We start from the raw sequence: 11522 nt of genomic DNA on the forward strand, positions 1-11522 counted from the left end.
AGAGGAATTTCTAAAAACTCAACCAAAGAAGAAAAACAATGCGACCGTCTTTTGCACTAAGTACACCAAGGGTTCAGAGAAAATGAAAGCAATCCTGAAAAAGCACTGGCATATTCTGCAATCAGACAAAAAAAATTGCACACCTCTTCAAGGAACCCCCACTGCTGGTCTATAAGCGTGGTCGCAATATAGGAGATAGTTTGGTGAGATCTGACATGCCCCCTGAGCCCACTCAGACACTCTTGACATCTATCCCAAATGGGAACTACAAATGTGGCTCATGCGCACAGTGCAGTAGCACTATAAAAACGTCTTTCTTCAGACACCCACATACAGGTCAAAAGATCCCTGTTAGGGGTATCATGTCATGCAAGACCAAGGGAGTAATCTATCTCATCACCTGTTCATGTGGAAAAGCCTATGTAGGACAAACGAAAAGACAATTAAAACAATGCATAGCTGAACACCGCAGCTCAATCAGGTGTAAGAACATTAGTTATCCGGTAGCAGCTGACATTGTTGAAGCTAACCATCCAATCTCCTCCCTCAAATACACAGGCATTGAGCATGTTGCTCTACCAAGGAGAGGAGGTAACATCAAGATCCTACTACTACAAAGGGAGGCTTACTGGATATCCTCTCTAAAAACATTGACCCCTAGTGGTCTGAATATTGACTTTGATCTAAGGCCCTTCTTATGAACAAATTTTCCTTTATGAACAAGTCTTGTAAATTGAAAAATTATTTTTTACAGCTTATTAGCGTACACCTAATATGTTCCCCCTGTTGATGATGCTCATCATATATTAAGGTTGAACCAAAAGATTACATGAAACAAAAATGAAATGAAATACGAAATTATTATGTGAAATTGAATGAAACAATAATGTATGTTGATGCTAATATGATGTACAATATTCCGAATTATTTCTATACGATAACAATAGCGTAATATATTTAATATGCCATATACGATTTTTACAGTTTCACTAATTCGTTTTAATGTACTTAATCATTATGACACACCCCTCACTACTGTCATTTTTACATAACCTGGTTCAGGTATTCATGACATTACCCTGAGGAAGGCACAGTGATGCTGAAACATTGGTAAATACCCATTAAATTGCTGGGAGATTATACATGGAGTGTGTGACTTTCTTTATTTCAATAGTTTATTTGCCGTTAGTCAGCACCTCCACACAAACTATTATCCTGGGTGTGCGCCAGCTCAAGTTTTTTAAATTTGGCAGCTACCTGGAGTACACTACTTTTGACCAGAGAATTGAATGATGTGCCCTGGTCAAAAGTAGTGCATTATAAAGGGAATAGGGTGCCATTTGGATGGCATACTAATTCTCAGAGCTGAGGGTTCTGGTTAGTGGGTTGTTTCTGGGTTAAGTTGGCATGGCGTGTGTTGGGTAGGAGTGATGGCCGAGTGGGCACAGCTTCGGGGAAATGGTCTTATGGTGTTATCTTAATTCGAGTCAGTGCCTAACCAAGGTCCCACACTCAGAAATGTTGTGGTCCAACTGTGTTCGATACTTAGTGTAGTAGTTTTGAAATACTTTTGCTTGGCTAGTTCATGTAGGGCAACAATTCTGGGAATTGTTTTTTTTTGTGTTCTCTGGTATGGACCAGTGAAGATGGCTTATGTCTGTCGCCCACTGTGTCAGTTCCAGTTATTACCTAACCAAGATCCCACACTCAGAGAGGATGTGGCCCAAGCCTGTTTGATTCTTGGATTAGTCGAGTAGTTTTGAAAGAATTTTGCCAGTTTGCGTCACACTGTTTATCTTTGTTTATGTTGGCTAAGCATCCAATTCCCAATGTCATGTTTATTTTCTCAGCCTTGTATTGTCACCGGAACTGCTTATCCATGCTGCATCAAAATCCACCTCAGAATGATTCCATTCAGCCTTCCTGAAGTACTGTATGTACTGTCTAGCGATGCTGCGTGAACATAAACTCAATAGCATTTCCCTGCTAATCTTTACAAATGAGTTCTGTATTGGCCAGTAAATTCCTATATTCCCAGGGTGGTATTCCAAGGCTGTGTCCAAAATGGAACCCTATTCTCTATATAGTGCACCACATTTGACCAAAGCCCATAGAGCTCTATGTAAACTATGTAAAGCAGGGCTGCCCAACCCTCTTCCTGGAGATCTACTGTCCTGTAAGTTTTCAGTCCAACCCTAATTTAGCAGTTCTGATTCAGCTAGTTAAGGTCTTGTTGAGCAGCTAATTGGTAGAAGAAGGTGTGTTGAATTAGGATTGGACTGAAAACCCACGGGATGGTAGATCTCCAGGAAGAGGGTTGGGCAGCTCTTATGTAAAGAGCAGGGTGCCATATACTATATTTCCTGTGGTGCAATACTTTTGACTAGGCCCCATACTCTGGTCAAAAGTAGTGCACAATGTAGGAAATAGGGTGCCGTTTGGGACGCAGGCCAAATGAGTTCTCACAGCAGAGTTAGCTGTAGGCTAGAACTGCGATGATGTCATTATGTGTGTACAACAACGTGGCTCTCTGTCTGCTCTAACGATGCGGTCTGGGATGGTAATATCTGCTGCAGCATCTCCTTGGCGATAGGGGCCTTGATTGATGACCTGGAGGACACACCAGCGGCAGATGGCGATGGCGATGGTATGCTGATGCTCTCGCTCTCTATTCAATTCAAAATACTTTATTGGCATGGGAAACATGTTTACATTGCCAAAGCAAGTGAAATAGATATGAAACAAAAGTCAAATAAACAATATAAAATGAACAGTAAACATTACACTCACAAAAGTTCCAAAGGAATAGAGACGTTTCAAATGTCATATGATGGCTATATGCATGGTTGTAACGACGTGCAAATAGTTCAAGTACAAAAGGCAAAATAAATAAACATAAATATGGGTTGTATTTACAATGGTGTTTGTTCTCCACTGCTTGCCCTTGTGGCAACAGGTCACAAATATTGCTGCTGGGATGGCACACTGTGGTATTTCACCCAATAGATATGGGAGTTTATCAAAATTGTATTTGTTTTCAAATTCTTTGTGTGTCTGTGTAATCTAAGGGAAATAGGTCTGCCTGTGGTGGCCTTTCTCAATAGCAATAGCTTACTGAGTCTATACATAGTTACATATACATAAGTTGCTGTGCCTTGGCAAAGTGGGTGGGGTTATATCCTTCCTGTTTGGCCCTGTCCGGGGGTATCATCGGATGGGTCCACAGTGTCTCCTGACCCCTCCTGTCTCAGCCTCCAGTATTTATGCTGCATTAGTTTATGTGTCAGGGGGCTAGGGTCAGTTTGTTATATCTGGAGTACTTCTGTCTTATCCGGTGTCCTGTGTGAATTTAAGTATGCTCTCTCTAATTCTCTCTTTCTCTCTTTCTTTCTCTCTCTCGGAGGACCTGAGCCCTAGGACCATGCCTCAGGACGACCTGACATGATGACTCCTTGCTGTCCCCAGTCCAACTGGCCGTGCTGCTGCTCCAGTTTCAACTGTTCTGCCTGCGGCTATGGAACCCTGACCTGTTCACTGGACGTGCTACCTGTCCCAGACCTGCTGTTTTCAACTCTCTAGAGACCGCAGGAGCGGTAGAGATACTCTTAATGATCGGCTATGAAAAGCCAACTGACATTTACTCCTGAGGTGCTGCACCATCGACAACTACTGTGATTATTATTATTTGACCATGCTGGTCATTTATGAACATTTGAACATCTTGGCCATGTTCTGTTATAATCTCCACCCGGCACAGCCAGAAGAGGACTGGCCACCCCTCATAGCCTGGTTCCTCTCTAGGTTTCTTCCTAGATTTTGGCCTTTCTAGGGAGGTTTTCCTAGCCACCGTGCTTCTACACCTGCATTGCTTGCTGTTTGGGGTTTTAGGCTGGGTTTCTGTACAGAACTTTGAGATATCAGCTGATGTATGAAGGGCTATATAAATAAATTTGATTTTGATAGTTAAAGCTTTCCTTGATTCTGGGTCAGTCAAAGTGTATTCTCTGTTTAGGGCCAAATAGCATTCTAGTTTGCTCAGTTTTTTCGGTTAATAACTTGACACATTGGAAATAATTATCTTTTTGTTTTCTCATCATTTGTTTGGGTCTAATTGTGTTGCTGTCCTGGGGTCTGTTTGTGAACAGAGCCCCCGTACCAGCTTGCTTAAGAGACTTTTCTCCAGGTTCATCTCTCTGTAGGTGATGGCTTTGTTATGGAAGGTTTGGGAATCGCTTCCTTTTAGGTGGTTGTAGAATTTAACGTCTCTGCATGCATTATTTGGTGTTTTACGTTGTACATGGAGGATATTTTTGCAGAATTCTGCATGCAGAGTCTCAATTTGGTGTTTGTCTCATTTTGTTAATTATCATCTCTCTCTCTCTGTCTCTCTGTCTCTGTGCATAGCTTTGAGAGAGTGGAATAGTGAGCTGAGTGGAGCGGATAGCGGCTGTGAGTGCTCTGTCAAAGCACAGTACAGTTACACCACAGGGGGCTGGTGAGGGGAAGACTGCTCATAGTAATGTCTGGAATGAAACCATATCAAACACATGGTTTCCATATGTTTGATTACATTCATTCCAGTCTTTACAATTAGTCTGCCCTCTGATGTCAAATTGCCACCACAACTGTACACAGAGCAGAGACAGATATCTGAGATATCATTCAAAAGAAAAACACTCTAATGTGTCCTAAATGGCTCCCTATTCCCTATATAATGCACTTATTATGACCAGGGCCCATAGGGTTGCAGCCTGACTGCCTGGAGACGAATGGTGTATAAATCCATGGCTGTGAAGGACCATTTGTCTGCCTTATGGGCTCTGTGTGGATGAGTGGCCATGATTCCATACATAACAACTACAGAACCACCAGGGGAGAGTGAAGGAGTACAGGGAGACTCTCTCTCTCTCTCTCTCGCGCGTGGGATGATGGGAGGCAAATTTAACCAAAGGAGAAGAGAAATCACAAAGTGGTCATTGTGACTGATGCTATATGATTATATAAATGGGAAGGTATGTTGTGCTTTTCAAGTCAGCTATGATAATGTGTTCAGGGTGGTTAAAAGGCCTGTTCTGTACGCTCAACGTAATTGTTCCTATGTTTTTGATATCAGAGGTATTCCTCTCATATTTTTTTCTATATGATCGTTCGCCAATCACTTGATGGACTTGACGTGTACTCACTGTACTGTATGACGTAAGCTACATACAGAGATCTGATTCAGATTGATATATCAGTATATGGAATCTGTGACCTGAGGAGATACAGAAAGAGGAGGAGTTCTCTGTATCCCATATCCCAAATGGCCCCCTCTTCCCTACATAGTGCGCTACTTTTGACCAGGGCCCATATGACTCTGGTCAAAAGTAGTGATAAGGGATAGGGTGCCATTTGGAACTGAACCTCTGAGAGATTGCATGGGGACCGGGAGATATTGATGTTTTTGTCAGAGATGGAAACCAGGCCTCGGATCTCTCTGGGTTCTAGAAGTCCCTCTGGCTCTTGTTCTCTAACGTTCCCGAGCGGCGGAACAACACGCTGATTGCCACCACAAGAGGACTGCCACCACAAGAGCTCTGGAGGATCCTTTGAGAATTAAGACGCATGGAACGTTCAGAAGTTCCATCGCTGCATTCTGGGATTGGGACTGGAACCTCCAGGCTTCTGAAGAGCTTTACGAGAGCAGCAAGTGTTTGTCACAAATTGTACCTCATTCCCTTTGTGGTGGACTACTTTTGACCAGGGCCGATAGGGCTCTGGCCAAAAGTAGTGCACTATATAGGAAATAGGATGCCATTTAAGACACAGCCAGAGAGCTGAGAGTGCTGTAAGGAGCTCGGGAGTTTTAACTTGAACTTGTAACAGTTCATCAAAATACAGATCAACAACTGTCTAAATTATGTGTTAAATAAACCAAGCTAGTCAGAGGTTTGATTCCCCTTGGCTGTTTAAGGGTACATATGTGTCCCAAATGGCACCCTATCACTGACCAAGCACACTACTTTTGACCAGGTCCCATTGGGATCTGGTCAAAAGTAGTGCACTATGTAGGGCAGGCGTGACAAACTCATTCCATGGAAGACAGTTTTTTTGTTTATCCTTTCAATTAAGACCTAGACAACCAGGTGAGGGGAGTTCTTTACTAATTAGTGACATTAATTCATCAATCAAGGGAGCAGGGAAAACCTGCCCTCCGTGGAATGAGTTTGATACGCGATGTAGGGAATAGGGTGCCACTTGGGAATTATTCTCTGTGTTCAGTAGTTCATGGCTCTCAGGCTATCTCTCTTTATTACAGACATGTTCTGCTCTGAAGCTGATTCCATTTCAAATGGGGATCAGTTTACAAATCTTTGAAAACGTGAAACATTGGCCTGGCTGCGTCACAAATGGCACCCTATTCCCTATCTAGTGCACTGCTTTTGAGCCCTGGTTAAAAGTAGTGCAAAAATAAAGAGCTTTATAGGGAACAGGTTGCCGTTTGGGACATAAACATTTTCCTGCACTTGTAGTGACCCCTTTCGTCCGGACTGTAGCTAACGTCTTTAACGTGGACGGATGAGGTGGTGCCTCTCCTCTTCTGGGATTTTAAACACGGTGGGCTAGAGTTACCTTACTTATTGTACGATTTACAATCTACAACCTTCTGTGTCAGCTTCCTCTATATGAGTTATGATTCTAGAAACTGTGTACAGGAAACGAGTCAGTGAAGATCCAAAATGGAGAAGTAAATCCTATCATGACAGTAAAAAATGAACAATTATTTAATGCTATTTTTCAACATAGTCTGACATGTTTAGATACTTGCTCCAAATGATTGATTTGCAGTCGCCTATTAATTTGTCTTTGATTATTATCTCGAGTAGTTGTATTATTTATGAGAAGTTCTGTATTATTGTTGGAGGCCTCTGAATCTAGTAATATTTTCCCTATTGTTTTTTGAGCCATCCATTCCAGAATACACTGTGTAGATCTGTGGAAAGAACTGTGGAGAAGTTTAGAACAGGTTCTACTTTTAACCATAAAGAAGCACCTGTATCAACTTCTACTGTCTTTAGAGAGGTGCTACATTTTGTCTTCACTTCAGTTTCTCCTCAATTCATGCATCTTGGTTGGAGAGCAGCAGTGTTCACTTCCCTTAGAACTATTGAAAAGCATGGAAATGGATTTGTAGACGGGCATCTGGTTTAGTGTTGTAATTCTAACCTCCTGGGGTTATCTCTTTGAAGTAATCTGTGACAAGGACTTTGTCCCAAATGGCATCCTATTCCCTATGTCGGGCACTACTTTTGACTAGAACCCTACGGACCCTGGTCAAAGTAGTGTACAATGTAGGGAATAGGATGCCATTTAGGATGCAGGCAAGGAAACACACCATAGCTGGTGGCTTTCACAAGATTACACACTGGCTGGCTGTTGTGGCTAACAGGTAATGCAGTGGTTACCTACTATCATTTGTCAAAGGAACCACTTCTCTGTAATTGTTTTAGTGGTTGTGTGTGTGTGTGTGTGTGTGTGTGTGTGTGTGTGTGTGTGTGTGTGTGTGTGTGTGTGTGTGTGTGTGTGTGTGTGTGTGTGTGTGCGTGTGTGTGTGTGTCCTGTCTCAGCCCCTGCTTCTCCTCTTCCACCAGGTCCTCAGGTTGCAGCTCCCATATGGTTCAGTCATCTATAGGTCATAGTCAGTAGTCAGGTAACATACACACACACACACACACACACACACACACACACACACACACACACACACACACACACACACACACACACACACACACACACCTATACTCGCATGCACACACACCTGAAAAATACATTAGGAGATGGACAGATAAATATATCTAATATAAATGTCTCCTTCATACAATACAACTTTATTGTCCATAGTCACAGCGAACAACGGACATGTGTCTTCTGTTCTCTTTTTTCTCTCCACCCCCCCCACCAGTGGCGGTCAGTGCCGTTTAAGTTAAGGGAGGACGATTCTCTCATTCATATTTCGATTCACCCAGTTCAATGTAACAGCGATAGGTTTAGGCTACTACATGATACTCTAATTTTCCCTTTACCCATCATGTGGTTGCTACAACCTAACCTATGAATGAACGTTTACAACGTAGGTGCACACAGGTCGAGAGAGTTGAGGTGACAGACAGTGACATTCAATACTGCCTTGCACACTCTTGCCTGCTTCTAGCTGGTATAGGGTGTAATCATTAGTCCAACAGATGCAAACAAGAGTTTCCATTGGACAAATTCAGGGATGTTTATCCCCTTTATTGTTCTGTTTGCTTCCGTTAAGAAACGTTTTTCAACAGAATCGGAGGAATGAATACACCCCTTATCACGTATAAACAGATTTCACTCTCATAACAGCCACGTTGTATTTCTTCTCTTCCCTTCACTTGTGGACTTCAATGCACAACAAATTAGCTGTACTGTATGTGACCAGGCAAAAAAACTTTCCAAGACAAACAGCCTACATCATTGTCACCATATTAGCTCAAGTAACATCATAGTCAGCATAGCTAAAGAAGTAAACCCTCTACAATCATGCAGTAACGTTAGCGTACACTCAGTAAGCAGTTATACCGGTGGCTTACCTTGACTTGGAAGTGTTCCAGTGTTGCGTTGGAAAGTCATAGCCAGCTAGCTAACATAGCATCCTTCTGTTTGAGCAGGGTGTTTCAGTAGGCTAAACTATCTAGCTGCATTTGCTAGCTAAGTAAGTGCAACTGTAAAAAAATCACAATCTCTCTTTCTCTCCTCCATTTTGGAAGAAATGAATTTGTTCAAAACTGTTAAACTATTGTCTTTCTCTCTGTTTGAGTCAACTACTCACCACATTTCATACACTGCAGTGCTAGCTAGCTGTAGTTTATACTTTCTGTACTACATTAATTATATGATCCTTTGATTGGGTGGACAACATGTCAGTTCATGCTGCAAGAGCTCTGATAGGCTGGAGGATGTCCTACGGAAGTTGTCATAATTACTGTCTAAGTCTATGGAAGGGGGTGAGAACCATGAGCCTCCTAGATTTTGTTTTGCGGGCAATGTACCCAGAGGAGGACGGAAGCTTGCTGTCATCTGGCTACACTATGGTGCTACCCTACAGAGTGCTGTTGAGGCTACTGTAGACCTTCTTTGCAAAATAGTGTGTTTTAATCAGTTATTGGGCGACGTGATTATATTTAGTATAGTTTGATCTAAAAAGTTTTTAATGTTTTACAATTGACATTTTTGTGAAATTCAATGAGAAGGATGGTCCTCCCCTTCCTCCTCTGAGGAGCCTCCACTGATCCCCACACACCATTGAGAGGAGCACAGGATCACGCTGCAGTGCAGCGCCCCTGAATGGAGAGCATGTTGTGGGGTTAATGGCTTTGCTCAAGGGTGCCACGGTAGGGGATTGTTGTTAGGATATAAACCCAGCGGCCCTCCGGTTGCCAGATCAATTTCCCCTCTTTTTTCCAGCGCCCGGCCCAGGATTCGAACAGGCGGCCTTTCGGCTACAGGTCTAACTCCTTAACTGCTGGGCTACCTACCACCCATACTCACAGAAAGTTCACCAACAAGTTTGGTGAGTACATCCAAAACATTTGGAGATAGATGGCTTCAATGTAAATGTCCGCTGTAGATAATATAGTGAGCAATACATGAAGCGAGTTTGTCTTGAAGTTCATTCGGTAATGAAAATGGCTTAACCAGACAGTGCCAGCTTCCTCTATATGAATTATGATTTACGAAACTGTGTACAGGAAACGAGTCGGTGAAGATCCAAAATGGAGAAGTGAATCCTATCATTGCTCAAAAAACATCTACATAGATACTTTCTCCAAATGATTGATTTGCAGTCACCTATTCATTTGTCTTTGATTATTATCTTGAGTAGTTGTATTATTTATGAGAAGTTCTGTATTATTGTTGAAGTCCTCGGAATCTAGTAATATTTTCCCTATTGTTTTTTGAGCCATCCATTCCAGAATATGCTGTGTAGACCTGTGAAAAAAACTGTGGAGAAGTTTAGAACAGGTTCTACTTTTAACCATAAACAAGCACTTGTATCAACTTCTACTGTCTTTAAAAAGGTTCTGAATTTTGTTTTCATTTCAGTTTAAACCTAAAAAGGTTCTACACCTGCACCATCGAGAGCATCCTGACTGGTTGCATCACCGCCTGGTATGGTAAATGCTCGGCCTCCGACCGCAAGGCACTACAGAGGGTAGTGCACACAGCCCAGTACATCACTGGGGCCAAGCTTCCTGCCATCCAGGACCTCTATACCAGGCGGTGTCAGAGGAAGGCCCTAAAAATTGTCAAAGACTCCAGCCCCCCTAGTCATAGAATGTTCTCTCTGCTACCGCATGGCAAGCGGTACCGGAGCGCCAAGTCTAGGTCCAAGAGGCTTCCAAACAGCTTCTACCCCCAAGCCATAAGACTCCTGAACATCGAAACAAATGGCTACCCAGACTATTTGCATTGGCCCCCTTTTACACCACTGCTACTCTCTGTTATTATCTATGCATAGTCGCTTTAACTCTGCCTACATGTACATATTACCTCAATTACCTCGACTAACCGGTGCCCCCGCACATTGTGCCGGTACCCCCTGTATATAGTCTCACTATTGTTATTTTACTGCTGCTCTTTAATTACTTGTTACTTTTACTTCGTATTCTTATTCTTTAAACTGCATTGTCGGTTAGGGGCTTGTAAGTAAGCCTTTCACTGTAAGGTTGTTGTATTCAGCGCATGTGACTAATAACATTTGATTTGAATTCATGCACCTTGGTTGCATACAGGCCGCAGGGCTAGATGGATTACCAGGATGCTTACTCGGAGCATGCACTGACCAGCTGGCATGTGTCTTGACTGACATTTTCAACCTCTCCCTGACCCAGTCTCTATACCTACATGTTTCAAGTAGACTACCATAGTCCCTTTGCCCGAAAACGCCAAGATAACCGGTCTAAATTACTATCGACCCGTAACACTCACATGTAGCCATGAAATACTTTGAAAGGCTCGTCATGGCTCACATCCACACCATCCTACCAGACACCCTGGACCCACTCCAATTCGCATACTGCCCCAAAATATCTGCATATGATGCAATCTCTATTGCACTCCACACCGCCCATTCCCACCTGGACAAAAGGAACACCTATGTGAGAATGGTGTTTATTGACTACAGCTCAGCGTTCAACACCATAGTGCCCTCCAAGCTCATCAGTAAGCTATGGGCAAAGGAGCTGATCGTGGACTATAGGAAACGGAGGGCCGAGCACACCCCCATTCACATTGACAGGGCTGTAGTGGAGGAGGTCGAGAGCTGCAAGTTCCTCGGTGTCCACATCGCTAAGGACCTATCATGGTCCACACACCAACAGAGTCATGAAGACGGCACTACAATGCTTCTTCCCCCTCAGGAGGCTGAAAAGATTTGGCATGGGCCCTCAGATCCTCAAAAAGTGATACAGCTGCACGAACGAGAGCATCTGACTGGCTGCATCACCACTTGG

Source organism: Salvelinus namaycush, chromosome 7 (genome assembly GCF_016432855.1).
Source record: "Salvelinus namaycush isolate Seneca chromosome 7, SaNama_1.0, whole genome shotgun sequence".
Classification (NCBI taxonomy): domain Eukaryota; kingdom Metazoa; phylum Chordata; class Actinopteri; order Salmoniformes; family Salmonidae; genus Salvelinus; species Salvelinus namaycush.